Below are 25,359 nucleotides of genomic sequence, written 5' to 3' on the forward strand. Positions count from 1 at the left end.
GATGAGAAACAGCCTGTGAAGATGCCGGTAAGCCACGAGCCATGTGGCAAGGTATAGATTAATGGAAATGGATTAATTTAAGCTGTAAGAACAGTTAGCAAGAAGCCTGCCATGGCCATACAGTTTGTAAGCAATATAAGTCTCTGTGTTTACTTGGTTGGGTCTGAGGGCTGTGGGACTGGTGGGTGAGAGAGATTTGTCCTGACTGTGGGCCAGGCAGGAAAACTCTAGCTACACAAACCCAGTTTTCTGCTTCTGGAAGAGGACTGTCAGGTAGGAGCAGGGTCAAAGATGATGATGAATGGGGATGATGGTGGAATAGACAGCAGGTGCCCAGAGTGGGAGGAGAGATGATCTATGTATGGATTTAGTCTCAGCAGATTCTTAGAGGACAATAGTAACTCAGCCTAATGGCTGGAGTTTCCTCTAGCCCGTACTTCATAGTGCAAAGCCTGTTACTGGTATAGCCTGGAGTGGTACCAGTGGACAGACAGTTTCTGTCTCTGTCCTTGTGGTCTGGAGTGACTAGAGCTGCACTTCTCTGACCAGATCCTGTCTCTCTACTTTGTTGTGACTAGAGCTATTTTTCCAAGTCATTTAACTTCTTTGTCTCATGATCTGCCCATCATTTATTTCTCAAGCACTCTGTCAAACTTCTTCATTTTCATCTCTAGCCAGGCATGGTGTGACACACTTACAAGCACTCAAGGGGATGATGTAGGATGATAACTATGAGTTTAAGGTGAGCCTAGTCTAAATAGTGAGTTTCAGTCCAGTCAGGGATACATATCAAGACTCTGTCTCAAAACAAAACAAATTATTTTCAGTTCTATCAACTGCCTTCCCAATATTTCCAATAGCCTTGCCTCTGGTATATCCATTTCACTTACAAAATAGAAAAAATCCAAATCTAGTTCATACCAAAAATTCTACCATCTATAGATAGCAAGTGGTTTTAGTCTTAGCTGGGCTTTCAACACTACCTTGGAACCATGTGTCCATTGCTAGCACTGTGTCCTGCTCACCCCAAAAGCCATTTAAGTGATTCTTCTATCTTTCGAAATCCTTCACCCCACATATCCCAACAAGCATGTCACCTGGACTCCCACTGAACTCTAGATATGGGGGCTATAAATAACCTTAACTTCTTTCCAGCCAACCTAATCCATCTTTACAAAATTAGCAATGTAAATTTAGACATGGCATCTGTGCTCCATATCTTCCTTCCTTCTTAAGAAGAAGCTTGTGGTACTGTTTAACAACCCTCCCTGCTCCCCAGCTGTATCTTCAACTTCCCTTTGTTACACATTTACTGTTGTATCTGATGTACACACACACACACACATACACACACACACACACACACACACACACAGAGAGAGAGAGAGAGAGAGAGAGAGAGAGAGAGAGAGAGAGAGAGAGAGGTATAAATATGTTCCAGTGTCATTCAGCATAAAACAACAAAATGTCCTTTCAAACAAATATATCTGTGACATTTATTAAGCCCATTTTGACTGAATTAATTCTGCTTTCAGTGCACAACAGCTTGTATGGGGGTGGGGGTGGGGAGAAAGGAGAGTAAAGTAGCAGAAGGGAGAGGAGGAGGAGAGAAAGGGGGAGAAAACAGCAGAGGTGCTGACAACGTCCAAAATGATGCTTTGCTATAACCATGGGAATATTAAATAGCTATTAGGATGATGTTTATAGAGCACATGTGTTAACATTGCAAAGCATTTATAGTGCCTTTTAATTGAAAAACAAGTTAAAAAATAGTGTGTGTGGGTTGATTTCTGTATTGGAAAAATGTGTGTAGTGTATGTATAGTACAATGATAGGCCATAAAGATAAATGCCAAAATGTTACCAGTGATTGTTCTGGTCTGAGTGATAACTCTAGTTCCCAAATATCTTATCACTCTCTTACACTAAACACACAAATTTTGCAAGAACAAAACAGCCTCATGCTCATAGATCAGTGTCTTTCTCAGCCATCATCAGAGAAGCTTCCTCCTGCAGCAGATGGGAACAAATACAGAGACCCAGAGCTGGACAATGTGCAGAGAGTGAAAGACCTTGGAACACTCAGTCCTAAATAGGATGTCTTCATCAAACCCCTCCCCTAAGGGCTCAGGAAACCACGCAGAAGAGGAGACAGAAAGAGTGTAAGAGCCAGAGGGGATGGAGGACATTAAGGAAACATGGCCCTCTTAAAACAACATGGTTGATGCACATATCAACTCACAGAGACTGAGGAAGCATGCACAGGGCCTGCACAAGTCTGCACTAGATGGGGCCCTAGAGCTGAAGTAGAAGTGGACACATGCCCTCATCACTAACCCAAAAGCAATCAGCAGTTGATAAGCACATGCAAATGAAAATTTAGTTTTCTCGAAAGGAGTCTCACTGGGGAAACCAACTACTCCAATGTATAGACTGCATGCCCAGAAGTAGTGGCCAACAGAAAACAAACTCAATGGCATGTTTTGAAGGTTCCTTGTCTCATAATGTTGTGTCAGGGCTCTTTAAAAAAAAAAACTATCTCATTATTTTTTATTTTATTTATATATTTTTTCTTCTCTCATTTCACCCTACAGGTACTTTGCATATATATTATGTATGGCTTCTAGTTTAGTGTTTTTATGGAATTCCTCAGTGTGTGAATGAGTGGGTTTCTTTCTTTTGCCTTCTCTTGTGTTCTTTTTCTTATGTTTGTTTTTTTTTGGTCCAATTTCAATGTGTTAGTTTTTCTTTTAGCTTATGTTTTATTTTCTTTTATCCCACATAGGCATGTCTGTTTTCTAATGAGAGGCAGAAAGGGGGTAAATCCAGATGGGAGGGGAGGTGGGAAGAAACTGGGAGGAGTAGAGGGAGGGGAACCATAATCAAGATGTAATACGTGAGAAAAACAATCTATTTTTAATAAAAGGGGAAAAAAGAAAGCAACAAAAAGCTATGAGATAACTTGCTTTAAAGGAGGGAAGGAAGGAGAGAAGAAAGAAAAGGAAGGAGGGAAGGAAGGAAGGAAGACACAGCCTCCCTAGATACTAGGTTATTCTTCTCTCTCCTCTAGCCTTATCTCAGGCCTTCTCTTCAAATCTGAATATTTTGAATAGTCCCCATTCATGGCTTCCATTTTGTTCCTTCTCTCTGCTCTTAATTATTATCAGTCTCCGGCTTGTCCTCACCAAGGTCTTCCAAGATAACCTTGTTGCTAATTTACTGAATGTTTTTCTACTTATTTGCCCCTGACCAAACTGTTGGGCTGAATTTGATATTATACTGCATTTTTCTCTCTGCTTCATCGTATTCCACCATCCCTTAGATCACAAGACAGTGAGGTTTCTTTGCAACAAATATTTGAACTGCAAAAGCAAACAAATTTGAATTTGAATCATGTCACTGCTACCAATTATTAACATAGACTTGGTCAGGTTACTCTCATGTCTTTGAGCCTCAATTTCTCCCTCAGTAAAATGGGAATGATAATGCCTACATTATAAAGTTTCATTTGGCATTAAATGAGGTGATATTTGTAAAGCATTTAGCACCACCACTGGCACATGGAAGATGATACTGACATTTGGATTGTGATTATTCCTAGTTCTCTGAATTCTCATTCATCTTCCTTTTAAAAGCCAATACTCTCAGTCCAGTGGTGGTGGTGCATGCCTTTAATCTCAGCCCTCTCAAGGCAGAGGCAGGCAGATCTCTGTGAGTTAGAGGTCAACCAGAGTTAGTTCCAGGACAGCCAGAGCTACATAGAGAAACCCTGTCTCAAAACACCAAAAAAATAAATGAATAAGTAATAAAATAAAAACCAATTCTCTCTAGTGTTTTCTTCTTATTCTCAGCATCAGCCCTGGATAATCTTATCCAAGTTCATGGCTTCAACCACTATGTTCTACTGATATACTTAGAAATATAGACTCTGATCTAGACCTTTACCCTGAGTTTAAATCCTTCTTCAAAAAATCTGCTTGAGGAAGGCAGTTATCAACTGGAGGCCATTTTGTTCCTTTTCCCCAGAGGCATTTGGTAATGGACAGTTATTTTGGTTGTCATTAATTCAGGCTTGCTTCTTATTTTCAGTGAGTTGAGACTAGTGTATTGCAAAGCGCCGGTCATCAGTCAGTGTACAGGAGAGCCCCCTCCCTCCTGCTCAGTGAGGAATTATGCTACCTCAGAAGTCAGCAATGTCAAGGCTGGGATACTCTGGAATAAGTAATTTTTGAAGACCCAGATCTCCATTCCTGTATGAACTGTCCAAGTGATGATAAATGTAGACCTGGTGGTTTAGAGAAGGTAGTAACATGATTAAGATCACAGAAGGACGCCAGACAGTTGTGGCACATGCCTTTAATCCCAGCACTCGGGAGGCAGAGCCAGGTGGAGCTCTTGTGAGTTCGAGGCCAGACTGGTCTGCAGAGTGAGATCCAGGACAGGCACCAAAACTACACAGAGAAACCCTGTCTCGAAGAAAAAAAAAAAAAACAAGAAAAAAGATCACAGAAGGAGCTGGCTGTGGGGTACATATCTCTAGTCCCTGCATTCAAGAGGTAGAAGGAGGAGGACCTTGTGTTCTTGGGCAGCCTGGGTTCCGTAGAAAGATCCTCCCCCCCCAACATACACACACACACACACACACACACACACACACACACACACACACACACACACGCACATGTGCACACATGCACAAATGAGCACACACAAATACATGCATGCACACTCAACACTCACATATGTCCCTTTATAGCTATGTCCAAGAGACAAAGTCTTAGGAAGAGGTTAGGTCAGGTGTGTTAGGTCATAATACCAATGAGCAAAGGTAGAGGGTCCAAAAAACTTTAAGTCTTGAGATTATGATTGAAAAGTTGCAGGGAATGTGAAGGTTCTCAAGAATGCACAGTGTGCCTCCAAGCCTGACAACAGCAAAAAGGCCCATATTATGTGATTCCACACATTAAATTCATGAATAGGCAAACATATAGAAGCACAAAGTAAATTACTGGAGCCTGGAGCTGGGGGTGTGAACTAGGCACAAGTGATCTTGTATGGATAAAAATGTTCTATAATTGATTCTTAGTGATAACTGTGTTAAAGCTATTAAGGAACGGTATACATTAAACAAAACAGCTGTGCTGTGGACTAAACATTCAGGTATCCTCAACATGGCACTAACAGAAGCTGTGCTTTAGGAAGTGAAACAAATGGTGGAGGGGTGTCACCGAAGTTTAGGAAAGCCACCATAAGATGGCATACAAGACATCAGAGTTTGAGAGATCCTGAAGTAGTTATTTGAGTGCATACTGAGTAGGAGCGCCCTTTCTAAGTCACTAAGGAAGTAGAAAGACTGAGAAGGCTATGTTGAGAAGTTAAGGAGAATATAGGCAAAGGATTGGAGAGTGGAAGAGTGTTTCCCTGCTAACTCTACCACTGAAATTACTATTCAGATGTGTATAATAGGAAACTTAGAAAGGGTTAGTATAGTTTAGTGCTACTCAAAACTAGATCACATGACTATTTATAAATGGAGCTATTTTTCCTTGCTGATCTGAAGAAGACTGGAAATAATGGAGACTGCCTTTTTTGGAGGAGGAATCACTTTGTTTCAGATTGAGTGGTCTGTATAGGTTGCCAGATAAAATACAGGCAGTCTAGTTAATTCAAATATAACATAATCGATAAATCCTCTCTTAATATAATAGTGTGCTAAATGTTTCATAATACTTATGCCAAATTATTACTCATTTATCTGAAATTCAAATTTTCCCTTTATTTGTAAAATATGGCAATACTAGCCAGGCATCGTGAAGCACACCTTTAATCATACTATTTGAGGGGCAAAAACAAGTGGATATCTGTGAGTTCGATGCCAGCTGGTCTACATAGCGAGTTCCAGGCCAGCCAGGACTATGTAGAGAGACCTTATCTCAAGTAAAAAACTTGATACTTTTGTTCCTTACCAAAGCAGTATAGTGGTGGGTCCAGGGTCTCTTCTCTGTGAGTAGCTGTGCCCATCTGTGGTATTTGCATTGGTCCTTTTGTTTTCCCCAGGCTGACTTGTAATGATACACATTTCCAGCATGTTGTTTTCTGGGTTTACTATGCTTTCCATAAAATACTGACTAGAGCGTGCTGGAATCAACATGTAAGTCATGAGTGAGTACAGTCTGACAGTTCTCCACCCCCCCCCCCCCGGCCTTTTTGAGACAGGGTTTCTCTGTGTAGCCCTGGCTGTTCTGGAACTAGCTCTGTAGACCAGGCTGTCCTCAAACTCAGAGATCTGTCTGCCTCTGCCTCCCAAGTGCTGGGATTAAAGGTGTGTACCACCACCACCCAGCCCTGACAGCCCATTTTTATGCTTCTAAATAACATCACCTTAAGATCATTCATAAAAGAAGGTGTAGATTGTTGTCCATCGGTCCCTAAAATTAAGGTTAGATTTCTTATGACTTTGTTGACAGATTGAGATTATTCCTCAGCCAGTCAAAGAGTTGACGACTGTTACAGCCAAGGTGTAGACCAAGGTCAAACCAAGAGGGTGTAGACCAAGATCAAAAGGTGGGAAAAAGGCTGAGAGAGGAAAAGAGGGGGTGAAAAGGCAGAGCAGAGGATGGAGCAGGAAGGATGTCAGCACTGAGTCAGACAATAGGGGGCAGAAACAGTTCCATAGAAAGGACTTGGGGAGAGGGCTGAATACGTTAGACTCTTTCTAAATTGTTTTTCTCTGCTTTTTTCCCCCATTAAGGACAGACACTCATTGTAATTTAGCTGTCTTGTTTCCACTTTGTGTTAAGGCCCCATGCAAATGCAGGAATCTCTGCATATCACAAGACTTGAAACTGGCCCAATGAAGTTCACAATAGTGTTCCAATTTCAGCTGCCCTCCAAGTCCTACTGCAACTTAATATGCCGTGTTGTGTTGATAACCACGGGAGACCTGCCCTTTCCTGAACACAAATGGAGGAGGAGTGGATTGGGGGGTGGGAACAGAGGTGTCAGGACTGGGAACCATTTAGTTTGTTATAACCAAGGGCCATGGCTACAGAAAGGAAAAAGGCCTTGTCCTAGCTTATGACTGTCATCGAGTTCTCTGCTCCCAGAGAACTGAAAAGCTGGAGAAGCTCAAAAGGCAAAAGGAGCCAGGCATGGTGGCAGACATCTTTGATCCCAGCACTCAGGAAACAGAAGCAGGCAAGTCTCTGTGAGTTCAAGGCCTGGTCTACATAGTAAGTGGTAGGCCAGCCAGAGCTTCATAATGAAACCCCTGTCTCCTCTCACATACAAAAAAGAGCAAAAAGGAAAAGAATGGCAGTGACTTCAGTCACACAATCCATTAACCCTTTAGAGAATGAAACCCTGCAATTTTCATGCTACCACAAAACACTTGGAGCACATAAGTGGGAACGGGACTTATTTGACTTAGCAAGGGGCCTCCACAATGGAAGGAAGAACATTCCTTAGCTTGGTCTGTGCTTCCCTGAAACCTCAGTCAATTGGAAGGCTTCTCTGGACTCAGGCTGAGTCACAGAACCCAAGCCTTCAAGACTAAAAAAGAGTGACACAGAGACAGCAGGGTTTATTCAGTTCCTCTGCATCAGGGAGCCAGCACTTCAACCTTAGCTAACGCTCTGAGCCAAAGGATGACTGCGGTCGGTCAGCACAGGCACATCTGCTTGATCAAGAGTCATTTGGAGACTACTGGTGCAGTTCCACTTCAGCTCCTCTCCTAGTCTTAGTGCATCTGGATATGCCACGTTTTGTTGATATCCACGGGAGACTTGCCCTTTCCTGAACAGAAATGGAGGAGGAGTGGATTGGGGGCTGGGAACAGAGGGGGCGGGGGGGGGGGTGCGGGGGGGGGGGGGGGGGCTACTGGGAGGAGAGGAGGGAGGGGAAACTGTAGCCAGGATGGAAAAAGAAAAAAAAAACTTTGTAAAGTGCTGGCTGAATTGTCCTGACCATCTAATGCCAGGGACAGTACAGGTGGTGAAGAAACAAAAGGAAAGAAGGCCAGGAAATAGACAAAGTTGCAAGAAAACCCTGGGCTGTGTGTTAACTTTTCAGTTCTCCTCACACACCTGTGCACGGAGTTGTACTATGGAAGCTGCAGAGTCTGATTCATTGAAAGAGTTAACTCAGTGACTGAAGTCACGACCTCCCTTTACTTTTTGAGGCTCGCCAGGGTTTCGGTTGTCTTTCTCAGTGAGCCGTTTGTGCACCCTCCCCTTGAATACACACATTCCAAAGTTCAAACCCCAGATATTCCCCTTCCCCCCGCAGCCCGACTCCAGTCTTTCCAGTGCTTCCTCCTCCCAAGCCTCTGTGTCCCAGTTGTCCTCATTTCTTTCACCTGTAGCCACAGACAGTGGCTGAGCTGTGAAGGGAGATGGGGAGGCCGGAAATAAAGGAAATTATGGAGGAGGTGGAATAAGAGCTAGAAGACAGAGGCAAGGACCTTCTAGAATGAGACAATGCTACAGGTGTGTTCATTTTACAGTTTCATGAAGTATATTCTTTATGCCAGTCATTCATCCTGTCCTGAGTAATAGTGTGGGTTTAAAGTACAGAGGTTCAAATACCTAATGTTGGCACTTCCTGCCCATACAGGATAAGCCATAATAGGAACAGTGCAGCAGGTTGAGTGGAGCCCCTGACAAAATGGAAAGCAAAAATACTGTTTAACAGAAACAACTACTCAGATGCTGGCAGTTACAGCCATGGGGGCCTGACTGTGTGATACTGCAGCATCGAAAGAAAAGTCAGCCTGCTGTGATAGTTTGTCAGTAATCCAAACACTTGGGAGGTTGAGGCAGGAGGATCAAAACTAAAGCCTAACCTACACAGTGAGACCATGTCGTGTGTGTGTGTGTGTGTGTGTGTGTGTGTGTGTGTGTGTGTGTGTGTGTGAGAGAGAGAGAGAGAGAGAGAGAGAGAGAGAGAGAGAGAGAGAGAGAGAGAGAGAGAGAATATTGATGTGCTCAAATATGGGTACAAGTATGCTATGGCACCTTCATCAGTTCTTGGTATTTCAGCCTTTGTTCTTTGAAGTATAAAGTTACTGTTACTTAGGACATGATGAATGATGCCTGGATCGAAGATGGTACATTATGAAACTGAAAAATGAATATACTTGTAGCTTCCTCTTCTAGAAGGTCTTTTCCTCCATACCTATCTTGTCGAATCCTGTCCAGCTCTTACACCACCTCCTCAGTCAGGTCTTCCCTTATTTCATCCTCCCATATTTTCTGTCTGTGGCTTGTTTTATGGCTACAGTTGGAGAAGATAAGGGCAAGAGAACCAGCATACAGAGGAGTCTTTGGTGGAGAGAGCACTGGAAATGGCCTGTGAACATCCTGGGAGCATTCCACCCCCTACCTTGCTGTGAGAATGCTGGGGTGCCACAATGCCTGCTTCAACCCCTTTTTTATGTGGGCTCTGGAGATCCTAACTCAGGCTTTCATACTTGATTGGCAAGTGCCACCGAGCTGTCTCCCCAGCCAAGACCTTGCCTCACCAAAAACAACAAGAAGAGGGCCCATGGGATAGCCCCAATTATTTCAGTTATTAAGATGCCAGTCATTACATTCAAAAGAAAAAATATATAGGTCTAGCTGTACACATCTTTAGGCCAGACCCCTGCAAGTTTGATGTTTGCCATTCAGTCGTAAAAGCTTAACTCTCTACAGCGGTCTCCCTCATCCAAGGTTTAATTTTCTGTGTTTCAAATATCTGCAGTCAACCATGTTTCAAAAATGATTACATACAAAATCCTAGAAGTTGACAAGTCATAAGTTTTAAGTGATTTTATTATATTATATTGAGATAATTATTTTTAGTTATTACTGTTACTCTTAGTGTATACTGTTACTTTTACTCTTAGTATGCTATAAATTAGTGTGTATAATTTACAAATGAAACTTTTTAAAAAAAGATTAATTTTATTTGTGTATTTGTGTCTGTGGGAGTGTATGTCACATGTATGTGTGGTTGTTTGTAGAGCACAGACAGGACATCAGATCCCCTGGAGCTGGAATTAGAGGTAGTTGTGAGCCACTATGGGTGCTGGTAATCAGACTTGGGTCCTCGGGAAGAGCTCTTAATTGCTGAGCCATCTGTCTACCTCCATAAATCAGCAAGCTGGGCGGTGGTGGTGCACGCCTTTAATCCCAGCACTTGGGAGGCAGAGGCAGGCGGATCTCTGTGAGTTTGAGGCCAGCCTGGACTACAGAGTGAGCTCCAGGAAAGGCACAAAGCTACATAGAGAAACCCTGTCTTGAAAAACCAAAAAAAAAACCCCCAAAAAAACAAAAAAAACAACAAAAGAAAAACCTTCAGCACAGATGTATGCAAAGGGAAAGAACATAGTATATATAAGTGTATTATTTATACTTAATGTCACCGTGACAAAGCATCTGAGAAAAGCAACTTAAAAGGGCAATGATTTATTTTGACTCACACGTTTAAAGATGTCAGCCAGCTACTTTCATTGCTTTGGGCCTAAGGCAAAGCTGACTATCACAGCAGCAAGAGAATCTAGCAGAGGCTGCTCACCTTATGACAGCCAGGAAGCAGAAATAAAATAAATGTAAAAGTTCTATCAGTAAGAACACACACACACACACACACACACACACACACACACACACACACACACAAAGATGGGTTAAGGTCAAGGTATATCTCTCTGGAGCACATCCTCAGTGGCATACTTCCTCAGACTAAACACTACCTCTTGATTTTTATCACTTCCTAATAATGCCTCCAGATTATAAATCCACTGAAAGATGGACCCATTGCTTAGGGCAAAGGCCTTATGAGGGTGTCCACTTTCAGTGATTAGACCAATCAGCTTGAGACCAAGACTTGAACATATGAGTCTTTGCGGGGATACTGTTAGGATTCTGTACATGCGCAGCTCGGGGTCCTGTCTGTCACCTTACGTCATCAGTGGGTGACTATGTACTGCCTTAAAAAGCTGGACACGGGCCGGGCGGTGGTGGCGCACGCCTTTAATCCCAGCACTCGGGAGGCAGAGGCCGGCGGATCTCTATGAGTTCGAGGCCAGCCTGGGCTACCAAGTGAGTTCCAGGAAAGGCGCAAAGCTACACAGAGAAACCCTGTCTCGAAAAACCAAAAAAAAAAAAAAAAAAAAAAAAAGCTGGACACAGAACTCCATACTCTCTTCCTGTGTTTCCTCTCTCTGTTCCTGCTCTGTTCCCTCCACCAGGCCTGGCTCTCCCCCACTTCCCTCCAATAAAGCTCTAAAACTAATATTGGGTTCTGCCATGGCCCGTGACTCTTCTGCCTACCAACCAGCGCTGTTCATCCTTTCATTGGTGCTGTGACTCAGATCTTGGTTAGGAAGTTTTCTTCACAATCAGTGTCCAGAGCTGAATGTTGTGGAACGCTGTTCTGAGGGCCTACGACCCTGCCTGCCACCAATGCTGCCGCCGCCGCCACCGCAGTACCACGTTGGGACTGTGCTCATATGACTGCTGCTGCAGCCGTATCCTGCTGTGTCCCGCTGCTGCTGCTGCGATTGGTGAGTCCCTTCCCATGGCTCTTCAGCCTGACTTCGCGCCAAACCTCCTAGGGGGGTCTTCAGGCCATGCTGGCAACAACACATTTTCTTTCCTGATGAGGAGGTCAATGCTGTCGGACCACCGGGTGGTCCACATGCTGTGTATGCTCTCAGCCCTTACTCATAACATGACGACGTTCTGGGTAACTTGTGCTGATTCATAGATCCTTCCTCTACCTCAGGGATGCTTGAGAGAGCACCCTAGGATCCCAGTTTGTTATTTTAATTTTTTAATTTTCTCTCCACTGCAGCCATGGGACAAAGGGGTAGATACCAGTAAAATTGGCGGATACCAATAAATTTGGCTGTATAATAGCTTCACGGAAACTTCTGCCAGCAAACGGGCAAATGAAGAGTTACTTTATTCCCAAGCTTTCTGCTAAAGCTCTGAACCCTTCTCCCTCCCCATTTCTGATGTTTTCTCTGCCACGTGCAACTATTTCTGTCTATCTGACTTCCGCTTTCCGCTTTCCACTTTCCGGCAGTGGGTGGGCTTTAGCCCACCTCACCTTAACTCCTGAACAATTGGACAGGCTCTGTACTGTTGTGTGGGCCACTTCTGCTGACTCTCACTCAACTCACCTTAACTCCTCCCACTTATTCTCAAGCTGCCGTGAGAGGCACAGACAGGTCTGGAAGTGGGCTAAGATCCATACAAATAAGTTTACAGTAATCAAGATGGCTCTTAATCCAGAGATCACTTTATAGTCTATCTTCAGGCAAGTCTTCCAAAAGCTGTTCTAAAGCCAGCAAACATCAAGGAAAAAAAATCAAGACATGGAGTAAAATCAGTCTCTTGTTCCCCAGACCCCCCCGACTAAAACTTAAGCATCTGGAGACTCCTGACCCCACAGGCGAAAGTGTCATCTGTGGCATTCAAGGTGCACCAGGGAAGAGATAAAAAGCCTGAGGATGAAATTGCCAAGTGCTGACACACCCTGGCTCCCAAAAGCTGTTGGGTCCCTGTTTTAAGTGAGGAAAAAGCCACGTAGGATAGCGAGTGCCCTGCCAGGCCACCAGTAGCCTTGTTGAAAGTGCTGCCTAGAAAGACAACCAGTCAGCTGACTGCCCCCAGGCACCAAGATGGCATGGGAACATCAAGCTAAGACCTCCAGCAGACCTAGGCTTGGCTACAGGCTCGCGGGGAACCCAGAATGCAGCATGGAAGTGATCTATTTCTTTCCTTCTGGACACCAGAGCCACTGACCCAGTCCTGGGAGTTTTGGGGTCTCACCTTTCTTTGTTTCCCTATTGTTGGGGTACAAAAGACAGCCTTACCCACCTCACCAGATTTAATTGCACTTTCAGAGTTACTTAATGGGAAAAGATTTACAGCTAAGATAGGAGCTTTCATTTCATTGCTCTTTCCATGTGCCTCGCTCCAGACCCACCTGCCTGTTTCTCATCCTCGTGCATACAGACAGGGCCCTGATCATTGCCTTGTCCCTAATTCCAAAGAAATAAGTTCTCATGCACCACAAGCTTTTCTCTTCCCCGTTCCTTGTTCTAACTCACTGCTCAGATAATGGTACAGGACCACCACAGAACCGGAGTCCAGAGATCATCAAGTAAGAAACTGTAACAGCTAAAAGGTATTTACACCCTCAGACCCAAAAGCATCTGGGCTCTACAAAATCAGACTTTAATATAATTGTCTATTACTGTTAAATGCTCTCAACAATTGGTCACCTGTGTCTCCTGGATGCTAAACTAGTAAAGGAAACAGGTACCTTAAAATAATCTGTCTATAAAAATTAAAAACATGTTCCAATCTCTCTGTCTCTCTCATTAACACTAATCAATATAAGCAGAGTACTAAACGCTATCATGGTCACTAATCTTCTCATGGCTGCTTCTCAACATACTCACATTTTTTCCCAAGCTCCAGAAACCAGCTTAAATCCATCTGGACAGGTCGGATCTACCTCAGGCCTTTCCTGTCTCATCAGCTTCCTGTCAGACACAAAAGCGGCCAGGGTGCCAAGCCAAGAGGGATGGTTGGCTCCAGAGCAGAGGACTGCCTTACTCACTATCCCAAGAATCCTGTCTTCCTCAGAAGACTCCCTTCCCTATTCCCCCTAAGAGCCAACTGATGCCCACCAAGTCAGCTGGAAGCAGTTTTTCCAGGAGAAATGACGCCCCTATTCCTATTTACTTGTTTTTTTAATAATAAGCAAAAGTCTGGAATGTTAGGATGCTGTACATGCGCAGCTCGAGGTCTTTTCTGGTGCCTTACGTCATCAGCAGGCGACTATGTACTGCCTTAAAAAGCCAGATACGGACCCCCATGCTCTCTCTCTGTGCTCTCTTCCTGTGTTTCCTCTCTCTGTTCCTGCTCTGTTCCCTCCACCAAGCCTGGCTCTCTTTCCCCACCCCTGACTTTCCCTCCAATAAAGTTCTTAAACTAATAATGGGTTCTGCTGTAGCCTGTGACTCTTCCACTGACCATTCATCCTTCCAGCGCCATTCATCCTCTCAGATACTACAATCCAAACAATAGCAATAGAACTTGACACTATCAGTGGTTTCAGGTATCCACTGGATGCCTCCAGACATAGCCTGTATGGATAGGAGGAGGCTACTATACTTAGAATAGCAGGCAATAGTCTCAAAGTATTATCTTTTCTTGGTCACCAGCATTCATCCTGTCTACCTCTTTCCTTCCTTTTGGTTTGTAGCCTAATACAATTGGAGCTGTTGGCCATATCACCCTCTATATTCATATATATGTTGCACCTTCTGTTACAAGCACTATTCTACACATTTTCACTTCAACGTCTTTCTGCCTAGTGTGTTTCTTCCTGGGCCATCTCTTTCCTTTGAAAAGCTTCCACCAGTTCTCCCTGTGTTTCTGAAAAGCCATGTAGTGTTTATTGTACTGTTTTGTCATCTCCTATCTACTCATTTTTCTCCACTACACTGAATGGATAAGCCTGACACATAAGAGCATGTAAGAAATATTTGTTTGGAAAATGAATAAATGAATAAATATGTTATCTGCTATATGCAAACATGCATCAAGAAAAATACAGAAATTTTTCCTTCTCTAGCAACTCCTACATTTATTCAGTAACAATTTTGAAGAACCTGTTGTGTGCCGTGGACTATTCTTGGTGGGGGGGGGGGTGGGATACAGGACTGATCATACCAGAAAACATCTGGGCTCTCACACAACAGTAAGATTCTAACCACAGTATGTATTATAAAGTAAAATGGCAATGAAACCTATAAGGTGAAAAGGTTTCTAATAAGAAGGTAGAGTTTGCAGGTGAATTTTCAGAGAGAGGAGTTGGGGACAGGCTCTTTGAAGCAGGTAACATTTAAACAAAGGCCTGAGGGAAAGGAAGGAGCCCATCAAACTGCTAGCTGAGGAAGGGCAGATCAGGAAGCAGGAACAGCAAGTCCAAAAGCCCTGAGGTGAGAGCATGTTTATCATGTTTGAGGAATCACAACAACATCAGAATGGTTATGGAAACGAGAAAAGGGTAGAGTGGTTGAGAGAAGAGCTGAGAGAAAGTGAAGGGTCAGACCATGTTACCGTCAACCTACCCAACCTGCACTGAACACAAAGCCTAGCTGAGTACTGGGATAAGGAATGTTTACCTTTCTAGAATGCATGGTGTCGACTTCAGGGAGATATGCACAGGTCCAAACAGCCTTCCCTACAGATAAATGTTTCCCTTAGATGTCTCCTTACCCAGAATCCCCCAGCAGGTTCTCAGATGTAAGTACCACAGCAGAGCAGGAACTGTTTGCCTTGGGAGGACCATGAGCTGGTGGAGAGTGGCCAAAGTTCTTTCCTGCTGCTCAGGGCTGGGAACGGGTTATGTTACCTCCACCCGGTTGGAAAGGGCTCCAGACTTGTTATTCATCTGATATGCTGCTATATAGAAGTCTCAAGTTTCCCACGTCTACACCTACTCTCTCTCAATAAGTCACACCAATAGTGAGGAGACCCAGTCCCCAACTTTGCCTCAGCAACAGGCTGTGAGCCTCGGGACAAATGTGGCAGTCTGTACCATGAAAGTCCTGAGCTCTGTGTTTCATGTCAGGCCACTTGATTTCTAAGCCTTGCCTCAGGCTGCCCCACCTGTGGCTCAGCAAAGCTGAACTGTTTATTCAAAAGCAGAACAGAAACTGGGCTTTAACTGAACTGAACTAGTCTTTTCTCTTGAAATTACCCCTTCCTGGCTTCTCTCCTGCCTGTCCTGATGCTCCCATTAGTTATGTCTACAAACAAGGGCGGGAGGCTGGCTAGGGCTAACACCTAGGAGCCAGCAGAGCTGCAGAACTGTCATTGTGCCTCAGTCATTCACCTAGAAAGCAGAAAGAAGTGTGTCTCTCTGGAAGGTGTAGGACACAGACTCTTGAGACTCCCCCTCGAGATCAGTCAGGAGAAGCAGCTCACTGCCTGGGAATATGTTTTACCAGATGGTTGTTCTAAAGCGAAACTTGCTCGATGTAGCAGTTTGCTCTGGAACAAGCTCCTGTGTAAAAGATTCCCGAGCTGTGGGTATTTCAGGCCTCGAGGCACAGTTTAATCCACTAAATGAGCATATGGAGGAGGACACAATTTGTCAGGGCCTGACAACTCAGAAGAAAGCCACATGTTCTTACTTGGCTGCTCTCAGCTCTGGGCTTCCTCCTTTGTTGCAGCTGCAAAGCACTATGGGACCCATAAGCCCATCTCGTCTGAAGTACTAAACAGAGCAGAAAGACACAGACTGGCATGGAGTAGGTTTTTGCAATTGGGGTGCAATTGGCAACCCAGTGGTCCAGAACCTGGAGTCAAAGACATACCTCGGTTGAGGGAGGAGGACAGAAATTTCTTTTATACTCTTAAGAGTTAAAACAGCCTGCGAATTTGGCCAGGTCCAGGTTACAGGCTCAGATAGCCTTTTTTGTGAACTCTCTTTGTAAATATTGAAGTGTAGTTGGAACCAGGATGTTCACTTTACTTTAAACCATGAGTCGTATGAAGTGGCATAGGTAGGAGCACCAAGAGCTAGTGGGATCCGTGGGAGGCATGCATGTCTCATCTAAAGGTAGCAGCTACTATTCAGCTAGACTCATGGTTGCCAAGTTGCAGTCCACCTGGATGGCACATTTCTGTTTCGTTTGTTTGTTTGTTTGTTTGAAAACAAAGATCTCTTTCCTCTGTGCATGTGCGTGTGTGTGTGTGTGTGTGTGTGTGTGTGTGTGTGTGTGTGTGTGTGTGTGTGTGTGAATGTGTGTTGAGTGGTATGGTTTCATGGGGCACAGGCTAGACTTGAACTTGCTATGTAGCCAAGGTTGACCTTGAACTTAGGATCTTCCTGCCTATACCCCCAAGGTAAAGGGGTTTGTGCCCCCATTCCCAGTTTATAAATGATTTTTAAATTATTACAGAGCTTTTGGAAAGGCCATATGGAAATATACTGTGGGAGAATTTCAAAATATATACATATAAAAATAATTTAAATACAGTAGTTACCCTATATCAGGGAAATAGTACCCCTACTAGACACCACAGGCTAACAAGTAAAAAGCTAAGAGCCAGGAATGATTTACCCTTCTTGGAATTGTTGGCCAGTGAGATCCCACAGAGCTCCAACTACAGAATATACCACATACTTGTGCCATAGAACATGGAGAAATCAAGCTTGTACATATCTGGAAGCTTCATCTCTACTGGCCAGCTTTCCATAGTGCTGGAAGATGTTATGAATATTCTGGAAGATAAAATGGTCAAACTTACCCAGTCACACCTAGCTTGGCAGGATGTGCCCACTTGTGCAGTTGTGACACAATGTCATGAGAGGAAGCAACTACTTTCTGATTTGGACTTAAGGCCTGCTCCACAAGATGAAACCCACAACGTACACCATTGTCTGAGCCAAGAGCCTATGACTAGCCAGATCACACGCTCTAGGGAGAACCTACTACTACTACTTTTTCTGCTAAATGGGCATATGTTAAACTGACTCCTAATGACTTACTGTTATACCCATAAATTACTTCATCTCTCAGCCCTCATCAGAGACACTTCTTTTTGCCATAGATAGTAGTTAACACAGAGACCCACAACTGATCCCAGTGCAAAGAATAATGTAGAATGCTCAGCTCTGAATGGACATTTATATCACACACCTCCTTCAAGGCTCAGAGATCATCATGGAAGAGGAAGTGACAAGATTGTAAAAGGCAGAGGCAGTTGATGATTCTAAGGAACAGTATTCCATACATGACACAGCAGTTACATGAAGTCACAGTGGTGATAACAGCATGCTCAAGCAGACCAAATCCCTAGTATAGAATGGGGAGGTGGGCTCAACGTCCCACCTCTAGTTGAGGCAATTGATAGCTGTTGGAAGAGGGAGAGCTTGTTTGGTTTAAAGGAGTGGCCCCTGGTATGTTTTCCTCACTCACAGTGGATGGCCACACACTCAATAGTACATAGGCAGGACAAATTGGGCTCAGTGTACTTACAACCATAAGGATGCCAAGTTGGGAAAGCAATGAAGAAAAGGTGGATCTGGGAGGAACTGGGGAAGGGGTGAATATGATCAAAATATAATACATGAAATTCCCAAAGAATTAATAAGTCATGCTTGAAACTGAATTTGTTTCCTTTAAATGCTTTATGAAATTGTTCAGTTGCATGCATGTGTGTGATAGATTCTGGTTACACTTACCCCTCTGCCTCTCTTTCCCTCCTCTTACTCCCACCAGCCCTTCTTCCCTTGAGTTGCCTTTCCACCACTTCGATATGTTGTTTTGTTTTTGTTTTGACTTTGTGGCCCATTGGCTTTAACTGGGCTTTATATTAAGTGAGATAACCCAGGTCCAGAAAAGCAAACCTATTTTTTTTTTTTTAGATTACTTTTAAAATTTAGCCTACAAAGTCATGGATTTTATCATGGCATCTTCCTGACTATGTGTCATTATACCTTTTCATTCATTCCCCTCCCCCATTGCTCCCCATGACTCCTCCCCCATTTCAACTGGTTCCCTTCTTTCCTCTCGGTATCCCCTTCTGCTTTCTTATCCTTTTATTCTACTTTCCACAGAGGAAAGATATTTATAAGAAATATTAGAATTTCTCATATTTCTGTGTCGGTAGTTAATTGTATTTATAATTGTACAACAACCATATTGATAGCACCTAGTACCTGTGGACACTATCCTAAGCATTTTGCAAATAATAACTTCTTTTAAATTCTTCTGAAGTAGCCCTTGTTACATCTTAAGGATTAGGAAAATGAAAGCCAAAGATGTTAAGTAAGTTGCCCATGGCCCTTCAATTGGTGACAGAACCCGTATTTGCTCTTTGTCACTTTACTATGCTGCTGCTTCAAGCACAGCAAAAGCAAAAAATATCCAAAACTAAATACAGTCACTGGAGAGGTAGTTCAATGAATAAGTTCAGTTCCTGTTTTGCCAGCACTAGGGCCTGAATTCAATCCCTGGATTCTATGTGTCTTAGTTTAGGGTCACCATAGCTGTGATGAAATACTATGACCAAAAGCAAGTTATACAGGAAGGGGTTTATTTCACTCACAGTTCCATATAACAGTTCATCATCAAAAGCAGTGAGGGCAGGAACTCAAGCAGGGCAGGAACCTGGAGGCAGGAGCTGATGCAGCGGCCATGTCGGGGTGCTGCTTACTGGCTTGCTCAACATGGCTTGCTCAGCCTGCTTTCTATATTATTATTAATATCCCTTTTATTAAAAATAGATTCTGTTTTCATACAATATATACTGATTACAGTTTCCCCTCCCTCTACTCCTCCAAGTTCCTCCCCACTTCCCCTCCCATCGAGATCCACTCCCTTTCTGTCTCATTCGAAAAGAATAGGCTTCTAAGAGATAACCACCAAATATAACAAAATAAAATATAGTAGGATAAACCAAAAACCATCACATCAAAGTTGGACAAGACAAACCAACAAAAGTAAAAGAGCCCCAAGAAAAGCACAAAGAGAGGCTTACTCATTCACATACTCATAAATCCCATAAAAATACTAAAATAAAAGCTATAATATATATGCAGAGGACCTGGTGCAGACCCATGTAGGCCCTGTACTTGCTGCTTTGGTCTCTGTGAGCTTTGCTCAGCTGATTTGGAGGGACTTGTTCCTCTGGTGTCCTCCATCCCGTCTGGTTCCCACACTCATTCTGCCGTCTCTTCTGCAGGGTTCCCTGAGCTCTGAGGAGAGGACATCCCTAGCCTGCTTTCTTAGAGACCCCAGAACCACCATCCCAGAGATGACAGCACCTACAATGGACTGGGCCCATCCCCATCAATCACTAATTAAGAAAAATTGAATTTAAGTTGTATTCACAATAATGTGATTTTTTTAATTATTAAAATAATCCCCAAAAGTTAAGAAAAGGAAAAAAAGAAAGAAAATGCAATACAGGCCTGCTTACAGCCTCATCTTCTGGAGACATTTTGTTAATTGAGATTCCTTTCTCTCAGATGACTTTTGCTTGTGTCGTTGACACAAGCACCACCATGCAAAAAACAAAGGGCACAGTAGTATGTGTTTGTAATCCCAGTGTCAAGAAGACAGAGACAGGCCAATCTCTGAAGCTCCCTTACCACCCAGGTTAGCCAGCTAGACATGTTGCAGACAAGGGAAAAACCCTGTCTCAAAATAAATAAACAAAAAGGCAGTCAGTGCCCATGGGATGGCACCTAAGGTTGCCTGATGGTTTCCACATGCAAGGGAACACATGTGCAGGCGCACACACACACACACACACACACACACACACACACACACACACACACACATGCACATACCCCCAAAACCTCCACAATGCAGAACTCACATCCAATATACAAACCAACCACCACCACCATCACCAAAAAAACCTAGGCCTTTTGTTGATTATCTCTCCTTTAAAGTAAATTCAATGGAATCCACCAACTTTGCTATTTTCTACTGCTTTTGTTTGTACTTTGTGAGCTTCTTCATGCCTGAATCCCATCCCAACATTTTTCGTATTTTCTTTTCTTTTTTTTTTTTGGGGGGGGGGGTGGTTTCGAGACAGGGTTTCTCTGTGTAGCTTTGCGCCTTTCCTGGAACTCACTTGGTGGTCCAGGCTGGCCTTGAGCTCACTGAGATCCCCCTGGCTCTGCCTCCCGAGTGCTGGGATTAAAGGCGTGCATCACCACCACCCTGCCATTTTTCATATTTTCAAGATATTCAATCCTGGTTTCTTTCTAGGACTTTCACATAAGTAATTTTATCTCTTTGCCTGTTATTCCTGCCCTCAGAAATGCTACAGCTCTATCTCTTCTTTGTCGTCCATTATAAATCTTCATCATCAAAAACACTGCTCTGATCTATTGCATATTGTACATGTATCGAAACAACACATGGTACTTCATAAATATGTATAGTTACTATGTGTCAGTCAATTAAATAATATCCTGTTCCCTTCCTCCCAGAATCCCTATCTTCTGCCAGGCAGATTTCCATGGAACTCATGCAACAATGATACAGACCACATTACCCTTTTTGTACTTAATGCTGTCTGTGTCGCCTAACAAAGCCTATCACAATCCTCTATTACTTAGTATTAACCTCTATGCTGTGTGTATTTGGCAACAATGTAAGCTTGGGAAGCAGGGACTGTATATTGACTACATGCTTTCCTGTTTCTTTCTGGGTACCAAGAGGTCTTAGAACATAATGGGGAAAAGCGTAAGCTTTGGATCAGTAACATCTGGGCGTAAGTCCTTGTTATGTCCATGGCAAGTTATGTGACCATTGCATATAAAATACTTACCTAGGTCACTGTCATCTAGTAAGCTGTTATCACTGGGTAACTTGTAATGTAGCTCAGATACCCTTAACCAACTTGTGCAGTTGTGAAATGTTTCAGTATTTTCATTTCAGTTTTAGCATCTCCAGTTTTGAGATTCTTTTTGATCAGATAGGACATTTTCAGAGAGTATTGTATGTAACTGATTCAAACATCAGGCCCCCACACTCATACAGTAGAACATGATTCTTCATCATTTGACTTCTCCTAAATGGAAACAGAGAGGGTAGTCTAGAATGCCTTTGTGTTCAATATGGATAAGCATGTGCATGTGTGTGTTGTCCACGTGGGTTCTGTGCAACTACTCATATGTGTGATTTTTTTTCCAAAGCAGACTTTATGGCATGTGTTTGTACAGTGCGTCAATACAAATTACTTAGGAGTAGGCGTCCCCAAACACTTTAATGTACACAGCCAGTTGAGTCACACTATCGGTTAACATACAGTTCCTGGTACTAACCCTTTCCAGCCTCTCTACTATCGCTAGGTAAGCAATCTCAGACTACTCAATGGAAGCTGACTCATTCTTACTGTTAAAACATGATTTGCCAAAGAACTTTCGGCATAGTTCTTCCCTTTGGTACAGGAAACAAATAGTTCCCAAATTCAACTGGACAGGAACCCTCATGGCCCTCTTTAAATATACACCTGAAGTCCCCCTGCTTCATAGTACAAATTTGCATTTTTCTAGAAGCTTCTGGAAGATTCTCAGTCAGATACCCAGAGTGTACACTTGAAAACTGCAAGTTCATATTAGGTTCATTACTGATAGGAATTCCAGGCTTTGTACATGTGCACAGCAGGGCAAGGGTTACTCTCTTTGTATAGCAACATCACAAAATTCACTTGAGAGTTTGATTTGTTGGAGTTCTTACCCTGAATCTTCCAATTTTGTTGTTGATACAACTAAAAATTACATGGTACTTTTTATTGTTTGCAAGGCAAACCAGTGTTAACCTATTATTATTGTTGGGACTGATTATGTTAAAAAAACAACAAATATAATACATCAAATGCATCTAAATGAGGGTTATCCTTCAAAAGAGTGAACTTGAGATACCATGAATATGAAAAATAGAGTTCACCATGCTGCTTTTAAGCATTTGGTGGGTGCTAATATCAAACCAGGTCCTTAAGCCACAGTGATTTAACCACATGTTAACAGCACCTGTTCTAGAGCCAGCTGACTCTGAAAGCCCTTCCTCTGGCATCTAGATGATTATTGAAACACCTTCTTTGGAATCATTCAACAGAAATATAATATGTAGGCTCTAAGCATTGACAATATAATGCCTATTCATATATAATTTAAAACTAAAAATACAAGCCATAAAAATATTTTTTAAAAGTCCCATAAACTCTGATTTCTTCATGGTAACTGTTTTGGTGAATAAACACTACATTGTGAAAAGCTTTAGCTAAGGATGTCCCACTCTCATTCTTTTGTTTCTGTAGATTGTTGTCTCTTTGATTCACGTGTAGCTTTCCTCAGAATGGCATAGATCTCTTATGGAAACCTCAGATTGCCTCGGAGCTCACAAACCAGTCAAAGGTAACAGACTACTGTAATCACACCTCATTTATTAACTACAAAACAGCATTACTTTGATGATCACTTGCCTTATAAATGAGACTTGGCCTCAAATGACTTAACTGTTTCCAAAGAGTAAATCTCATTCATGGGATAATGTTTTAACACTATCCAAGACATTAGAATATTTAAAATTGTTTTACTGTATCTCATAATCCAGAAAAATAAAGTTCAGATGGATTGAACCATATTCATAAGTTTTCCATTTACAAAGTAGTTCTTATATATTAGCTATGTGTCAGGCACTGTTCTAAACCCTCAGAATAGTGAACAAAACCTGTGAATTCTTATCCTTCTGAATCTTCCTGGTAAACTAGTACAGTATCCCCTTCTTGTTAATGAAAGATATGTTTTGAGACCCCTGATGAGGCCTGAGACTGCAGCTACTGCTTAACATTATATATACACACTCTATTTTCTCCTATACATGCATGCCTAAGAAAGAGTTTAATTTATAAATTAAGCTCAGTAAGGGATTGATTAAAAGTAACAATTAAAATAGAATAATTACAATATAATGAAAGCTACTTAATGAGAGGGTTTTTTTTTATTTCTAGAGTTTAGTATTTAGTAGTTTTGAGGTATGGTTGACCCTGAGTAACTGAAATCATGGGGGGAAGAGGCAGACATAGAAGAGGGGAGAGTTCTGTATGTTAGAATAAGCAGAAAGGTCCAGGGTGATTGGAAGTCTGATGAGAAGTCAGAATGGAAAACTGTGTGAACTGCTTGTAATCAAGTACTCAGAAGACCCTCAGATGCAGAAGGGTCATTGAAAATTTAAGAACAGTCTGGTCTACACAGTGAGTTCCATGTCAGCCAGGGCTACATAGCAAAACCCAGTCTTTTGAAACAGTGAGTAAAAATGGACACCTTGGGGGAAAAAACAGTTTAGCAGAGACTAGAAGATAATACAGGAATTTTCTCTGTTTATATCCTAGAGGAAATATTCCTATGTAGTGTGAGTTACCAGAACGAATGTTCTAAAAAGTAAGAACTTGCCTTATGGACTGGTGACTCAATAAGGAGAGCAGTGTGGCTGATGCAGACGAGTGAGAGGTAAGTATGGTAGATGAGGTCGCAGAGGTGATGGGGTTGGTGAGACATGAATTTCAGGGTCTTTAAAATATTCTAGTTTTTTTTTTTAAAAACTTTAAAAATTTTTAATATTATACTTTATTTAATACAATGGATTCCAGATGTTATTTCAACATGTAATCTGATGTGTGTGCTGTACTACAACACATCTCAATTCAAACTAGCCATTTTAAGAATGATTGAGAGTGATTCACAGCATTAACCTTTGGTCTACACAGGCATGCAGACACATATGTCACATATATGCCTAATCGCATGAAAAATGGAAAAAGATTTAAAAAATTCCTAGCCACCTTGCAAGAGTTCAGAATTCATAGCTCTGAGAAAAACAGATAAAGCACTAGACTTGATTTAACTTGGAACCTATTTTGCTCCATCAGCAACATAGAACATATTGATTGAGGTACAGATGAAAGCATAAGGCAATATCACGTTGTAACTGTGATAATAGCGCAAATGAAAGAAACATTTTTATTGTTAACAAGGCTTTGAGAAACATTCTTCTTTTCACATTCTTGTTTGAGATTGAGGTTTATGAACAGTTTCTGGTGGACAAGTTTGTAGTCCACCAAAAATTTAAATACCAGTGTTCTTTCATTCAGCAATCCTTCACTAGGAACCTAATCTACAGAAACAATTATACAACCTATAGATACCTAATTGACAAAAATGGTCATATGAATGGGCAAAATATAAGCAAAAGATGTTCTTTGCACCATTGTTCATAGTAGTAAAACATGGAAATGATTTATTCTATTATTAATTTTCTATTGGTATAGAAGAAGGTATAGTATGCTTATACTATGAAATATTATGTAGTCTTCAAAACAAGTAGGGCAGACCTGAAGATGTAATTGGACATAAAGGCAAAGATAATAAAGATGCTTTTTATGTAGGAAAATCAAATTATAGAGTAATATGCATAACATGATCAATTTTCTGTTAAAAATCATTGTGTGTCTCTTGAAAGGATTTTGTTTCTAGGTTTTGCTTGTTTGTTTCTTTGAGACAGAATCTCAGACTCTTGCCTAGGTTGGTCTTGAACTCTCAGAAATCTTCCTACCTCAGCCTCTCATGTACTGGGATTAAAGGCATATGAGCTACCACACTCCAGTTCATTGTGTGTTTCTGTGTGAAATTGCATAGAAAATGCTAACAGCCTGTTGCTTGTGAGTATATGGATGAAACTGAACATGTGGGTGAAGGACTAGTGGTGGGATTTTCTTTTGTACATCCCTTTGTTTTTAAAATTCCTTTGCATTCTAAATGA

At 42.3% G+C, this 25,359-nt stretch overlaps 1 protein-coding gene across 14 annotated transcripts in view; it reads left to right on the forward strand.

The window, feature by feature from the left end:
* Vsig1 (V-set and immunoglobulin domain containing 1) overlaps positions 1-25,359 on the forward strand; it is a 177,680-nt gene that overhangs the window by 116,118 nt on the left and 36,203 nt on the right. For 12 of the 14 annotated variants that reach the window (XM_052736898.1, XM_052736914.1, XM_052736925.1 and 9 more), the window contains 2 exons: positions 22,859-22,955; positions 23,933-25,258. The gene's annotated coding sequence lies outside the window, so the exon portion shown is untranslated. The remainder of the gene's footprint in view (positions 1-22,858; positions 22,956-23,932; positions 25,259-25,359) is intronic. The other 2 variants (XM_052736905.1, XM_052736952.1) reach the window with 2 other exon arrangements.

This window comes from Peromyscus californicus, unplaced genomic scaffold, assembly GCF_007827085.1.
Source record: "Peromyscus californicus insignis strain IS unplaced genomic scaffold, ASM782708v3 Scaffold_10__1_contigs__length_136768540, whole genome shotgun sequence".
Classification (NCBI taxonomy): domain Eukaryota; kingdom Metazoa; phylum Chordata; class Mammalia; order Rodentia; family Cricetidae; genus Peromyscus; species Peromyscus californicus.